Here is a 6680-nt window from a genome sequence, read left to right on the forward strand (position 1 = left end):
AAAAAAATTCAAATTAAAACAATCAAAAAACAACTTCAAAAAAAAATCAAAACAAAAACTTAAAAAGAATTAAAATTAAATAAAATTAAAAAAACAAAAAAAATTAAAAAAAAATGAAAAAAATTGTTTTCAATATATTTAATAGAACTGCAAATAATCTAAAAAAAATAATCCAAAAATAAACTACAGTTATTTACTATTTCACACCTTCGCATATAAATGACATTTTCACAGCAAAGAAGACGAAAAATGTAAGCAAGAATTACAAAAAAAGGTAAAGCCCATAAGGCGTCAATGGTGTTGAAGAATTCGGTGCTGTGACGCTGGCTACCTCTAAAGACGAATTGGTTGGGCTGCGCAATACAGGTAGCCGAACACTTGATATCCAACGAATTCTGCTTACAAACATACATATAAATATATATAAATGTATATACACACATAAGGTATATGTGTAAGTATGTACATTGCATAGCGAGACTGACCAAAAACCTGATATATATATAACTAGAAGAGTTTTTATATGCATACATACATACATATTTTCAAGACGAATTTAAGCAGCAAGAAGTTGGTTGCTTTAGTCCGACAGGTTTGCCTTAAAGTAGTTATCTGCATTTACATTTATCTATATGTATATAAATACATATGGAGGATGGAGTCGTGTGTAGAAGTTCACGAGAAGTGAGGAAAGTTCTCTGATCGCTATTCTTTTGGGAGTGGCCAGAACCGATTCTTTCACATATGGCTCAAGCAGCTCACGACTTCCGATCTTTGACCAAGTATCCTCTGGTTAGCCTAAAAACATCCGTTTGAAGGCGAGCTAAAGTGAGAAGGCGACACATCCCTTGCATATGGTTGTGCGCTGGGTTTGGGACCCGCCTCGTAAAAAAACACCCGCAATGAAAAATTATCAACAGCCTCGGAAGAGAAACCCCCTTTTGATGACGACCATGGCAAACGAAATAAGGACTACGAATTGAGGGCATGCACCTGGAATGTCCGGTCCCTTAATTGGGAAGGTGCCGCTGCTCAGCTGGTTGATATCCTCACGAAAATAAAGGCTGATATCACCGCCGTCCAAGAAATGCGATGGGCGGGACAACAACAGAGACGAGTAGGTCCTTGTGGCGCTTACTACAGGGCCATATAAATGAGCGTAGGTTTGGTGTGGGATTCGTGGTGGGAGAGAGACTCCGTCGCCGAGCACTATCATTCACTGCGGTGAATGAACGTCTAGCCACAATCCGCATCAAAGCGAGGTTCTTCAACATATCGCTGATTTGCGCCCATGCCCCGATGGAGGAGGAGGAAGATGTGACCAAAGATGCCTTCTATGGCCGCTTAGAGCGCGCCTATGAGAGCTGCCCCCGCCACGATGTCAAAATCGTGCTTGGCGACTTTAACGCCAGGGTAGGCAGAGAAGGTATCTTTGGTACTACAGTCGGTAAATTCAGCCTCCACAACGAAACATCCCCAAATGGGCTGAGGCTGATCGACTTCGCCGGGGCCCGAAATATGGTTAACTGTGGTACTAGATTCCAGCACAAGAAAATACATCAAGCTACCTGGGTGTCTCCCGATCGAAAAACTACCAACCAGATCGATCATGTTGTGATAGACGGAAGACACGTCTCCAGTGTTTTAGATGTGCGTGCGCTCCGAGGTCCTAACATCGACTCGGACCACTATCTTGTTGCAGCTAAGATTCGCACCCGCCTCTGTGCAGCAAAAAACGCACGCCAACAAACACAAGGAAGGTTCGACGTCGAGAAGCTGCAATCACAACAGACAGCCGAGCGATTTTCTACTCGGCTTGCACTCCTGCTCTCTGAGAGCACTCTTCAACAACTCGGTATAAGGGAACTGTGGGACGGCATTTCAAACTCCTTACGTACAGCTGCAACCGAAACCATTGGTTTTCGGAAGGTGCAAAAGAACAGCTGGTACGACGAGGAGTGCCGTGTCGCAGCGGAGAGAAAACAGGCTGCCTACCTCGCAACGTTACGATCGACCACAACACGTGCGGGATGGGATAGATACCGAGAGTTGAAGAGGGAAGCGAGACGCATTTGTAGACAGAAAAAGAAAGAGGCCGAAATGCGTGAGTACGAAGAGCTTGATAAGCTGGCCGACAGGGGTAATGCTCGAAAATTCTACCAAAAGATGCGGCGGCTTACAGAAGGTTTCAAGACCGGAGCATACTCATGTAGAACCCCCCAAGGTGATCTAGTCACCGATGCCCAGAGCATACTTAAATTATGGAGGGAACACTTCTCCAGCCTGCTGAATGGCAGTGAACACACAACGCCAGGAGAAGACGAACCCGATTCCCCAATCGATGACGATGGAAAAGACGTTCCATTGCCCGACCAAGAAGAAGTTCGAATAGCAATTACTCGCCTGAAGAACAACAAAGCGGCGGGGGCGGATGGATTGCCAGCCGAGCTATTCAAACACGGCGGCGAAGAACTGATAAGGAGCATGCATCAGCTTCTTTGTAAAATATGGTCGGACGAAAGCATGCCCAACGATTGGAATTTAAGTGTGCTATGCCCAATCCATAAAAAAGGAGACCCCACAATCTGCGCCAACTACCGTGGGATTAGCCTCCTTAATATCGCGTATAAGGTTCTATCGAGCGTATTGTGTGAAAGATTAAAGCCCACCGTCAACAAACTGATTGGACCTTATCAGTGTGGCTTCAGACCTGGTAAATCAACAACCGACCAGATATTCACCATGCGCCAAATCTTGGAAAAGACCCGTGAAAGGAGAATCGACACACATCACCTCTTCGTCGATGTTAAAGCTGCTTTCGACAGTACGAAAAGGAGCTGCCTTTATGCCGCAATGTCTGAATTTGGTATCCCCGCAAAACTAATACGGCTGTGTAAACTGACATTGAGCGGGACCAAAAGCTCCGTCAGGATCGGGAAGGACCTCTCCGAGCCGTTCGATACCAAACGAGGTTTCAGACAAGGCGACTCCCTATCGTGCGATTTCTTCAATCTGCTGCTGGAGAAAATAGTTCGAGCTGCAGAACTTAATCGAGCAGGTACAATCTTTTATAAGAGTGTACAGCTGCTGGCGTATGCCGATGATATTGATATCATCGGTCTCAACACCCGCGCCGTTAGTTCTGCTTTCTCCAGACTGAACAAGGAAGCAACGCAAATGGGTCTGGCAGTGAACGAGGGCAAGACGAAATATCTCCTGTCATCAAACAAACAGTCGTCGCACTCGCGACTTGGCACTCACGTCACTGTTGACAGTCATAACTTTGAAGTTGTAGATAATTTCGTCTATCTTGGAACCAGCGTAAACACCACCAACAATGTCAGCTTTGAAATCCAACGCAGGATAACTCTTGCCAACAGGTGCTACTTCGGACTAAGTAGGCAATTGAGAAGCAAAGTCCTCTCTCGACGAACAAAAACCAAACTCTATAAGTCACTCATAATACCCGTCCTGTTATATGGTGCAGAGGCTTGGACGATGACAACATCTGATGAGTCGACGTTGCGAGTTTTCGAGAGAAAAGTTCTGCGAAAGATTTATGGTCCTTTGCGCGTTGGCCACGGCGAATATCGCATTCGATGGAACGATGAGCTGTACGAGATATACGGCGACATTGACATAGTTCAGCGAATTAAAAGACAGCGGCTACGCTGGCTAGGTCATGTTGTCCGAATGGACGAAAACACTCCAGCTCTGAAAGTATTCGACGCTGTACCCGCCGGGGGAAGCAGAGGAAGAGGAAGACCTCCACTCCGTTGGAAGGACCAAGTGGAGAAGGACCTGGCTTCGCTTGGAATATCCAATTGGCGCCACGTAGCGAAGAGAAGAAACGACTGGCGCGCTGTTGTTGACTCGGCTATAATCGCGTAAGCGGTGTCTACGCCAGTAAAGAAGAAGAAGATTTGCGCACAAATTACCGTCTCCGGTTGCAAACAGCCCCCAGGTATTGTTGGATAAAGAATTGGGTCTAATCGTTTAGAGCCTAGAAATTCTTGTGGACACAATATATCCGGACATACAAAATCTTACGGAGAGAAATTTCTATTTGCTCTATTCGAGAGCGATAGTGTCCCCGCGAAATGAATCGGTTAATGAGATTAACAAAATTATTATGGAAAAAGTACCCGGTGAATTTAAATCTTTCAAATCAATCTTACAATCTATTGGCACAGTATGCAATATCGAAGATACAGTGCACTATCCACAAGATTTTTTAAATTCTATGAATCCTTCCGGCTTGCTGTCCCACGAACTACAATTAAAGGTAGGCACTAACGTAATGCTGCTGAGGAACGCATGCCCTCCCAGCATGTGCAATGGCACGAGACTTCTGGTGAAGGAATTGCGGGAGAACGTCATAGTAGCCACTATAATCACCGGGGCCGCGGCCGGACAGCTCGCCCACATACCGCGGATCCCCATGATTCCTACGGACTTGCCTATATCTTTTAAGAGGTTACAGTTTCCTCTAAAAACATCATTTGCCCTCACAATGAATAAGTCCCAGGGTCAAACATTTTCGATGGTTGGCATCGACCTAAGAAAATAATGTTTTTCTCATGGACAACTATATGTTGCCCTTTTTCGAATGGGATCTCCTGAAAATCAATATATTTTGTTGCGACGACCCGTTCCTCATGGCGAAAATTTACCAATTCCCGTTTCACCATTACCACAGGACTTAGATACAGAACGTGGACGTTGTGCAGTTGATGATGCTATACAAGAGAATATTATATCCCGTAAAAGAAGCAAAGAGTCTCCTGTGTCCTGAACTTAATGATTTAGTGCGTGACCTTAACTTATCTAAACAACATGCAGAACTTTTAGCGTCAAGGTTACAGCAGTGGAATTTACTGGCCAAAGGTACAAAGGTCACCGCGTTTAGATACCGTAATGAAGAGTTTGCCTCTATCTTTACATTACGAGATAAAGTTTGCTTTTGTACTGATCCTGCAAGTATTATGGAGAAGTTAGGCTATCAACATAATACAGAAGAGTGGCGTTTATTCATAGACTCATCTAAGAAAAGTTTAAAAGCAGCGCTTCGAAAAAAATAACCCTCATCGATCGAACACCGGGGTATTCATAGTTCCTTTGTGTCGAACTACTTTCTGCACTGGCGGCCTTCGGCGCAATTCCACTTTCCCACGCTGTTGATATGAAGGAAACTTATGAAAGTATGTCATTGATTTTGAATTGCACAAACTACAACACATACAAGTGGCAGATATGTGGTGATCTTAAAGTCATAGGACTACTTCTTGGGCTTCAAGGGGAATTTACTAAATACTGCTGTTTTTTGTGCCTTTGGGACAGTAGAGCAACAGAAAAACATTACAAAATAAAAGATTGGCCGCAAAGAGGTGATTTCGTGCCGGGTGAAGCTAACATCAAGAATATACCTCTAGTTGACCCTCGTAAGGTTTTGCTGCCCCCTTTACACATAAAACTCGGATTGATGAAAAACTTTGTTAAAGCTTTAGATAAGAATAGCGAAGCTTTCAAATACCTCAAAGAAGTTTTCCCGAAGTTAAGTGACGCCAAGCTAAAAGAAGGAATTTTCATTGGACCCCAAACAAAAACAAAAAGTCTAACACGTATGAGGAACTAGTGATGAGCGATATTTCACTACCGGTGATTTTTTCACTGTGATTGAAAAATCGCAAATCGCAACTGCGATCACATTTTATAAATAGCAGTTCGCTTCTATGAACTGCGATTGCGATCGCAGTTCGAAACTGTGATCGCAGTTCGAACCTGTGAATTGCGATCACAGTTCGAACCTGTGATTTACGATAGGAGTTCGAACCTGTGAATTACGATCACAATAGCAAATAGCAGAAAAGTAACAACTTTCTTCAGGGCATTGTACATACATACATATCGTATAAGCTATTTTTCGTCATAGCGGTTTGAAGTTTTGAGTGTAACGCTCTTATAATTTTTAATAATGGCAGGAAATGTATCAAGGAAAAGAAGTGAAGTATAGCAGATGTTTGAAGTGGTAGATGATATGTAAGCAAAATGGAATTATGGAATATTTTAATTTGTTTTAATTAAATTTTTAATTTTACTTATTGTTAAAACCAAATATGAAAGCTTTTTGTGATGAAAACAAGAATTGTAACTAATTAATTTCAGAAAAAGTTATGGAATAAAAAAATTACGGAGTTTTAATATTTTCCCAAAGATTAGGAAACTCCCGTTAATTATTAGGTCTTGAAAATATTAAAAGCGGGTATTCTAAACAAACAAATTATCACCACACTAATGGTAATTCCTTCTAAGAAATGTGTGAAACCATCATACCAACATACAAATGAACTATGCTATACGGTCTTAGTGTCAGGTAGCCGAACCGCTCCAACATTTGCAAAAATGTAGTGAAAAGAAAGGCGGAAAAACTTGACTCGAGTTACAGGAGCCAAAAAAGAATTTGCCGCCAATAACGACAAAATGTTTTCGTCGTTTCCATGACAGTCGGGTCTACGTAAGTGGAACAGATCAGGACTTTTATTCGGCCAAACAGTGTCAAATTGGCAGAATCTGCCGCTACAACAACAACAACGACGTTTTAACGTCGACTTAGTTGCGATCGCAATAGCAATATAAAATCACAGTGATTTAAAAATAGCAATCACTGAAATCACAGATAT

General features: G+C 42.7%; 1 protein-coding gene across 3 annotated transcripts in view; it reads left to right on the forward strand.

Annotated features, from left to right (window-relative positions):
• LOC125777195 (uncharacterized) overlaps positions 1–6680 on the forward strand; it is a 282927-nt gene that overhangs the window by 173234 nt on the left and 103013 nt on the right. The gene's annotated exons all lie outside the window — the stretch shown is intronic.

The sequence above is a fragment of the Bactrocera dorsalis genome, chromosome 3, assembly GCF_023373825.1.
Source record: "Bactrocera dorsalis isolate Fly_Bdor chromosome 3, ASM2337382v1, whole genome shotgun sequence".
Classification (NCBI taxonomy): Eukaryota; Metazoa; Arthropoda; class Insecta; order Diptera; family Tephritidae; genus Bactrocera; species Bactrocera dorsalis.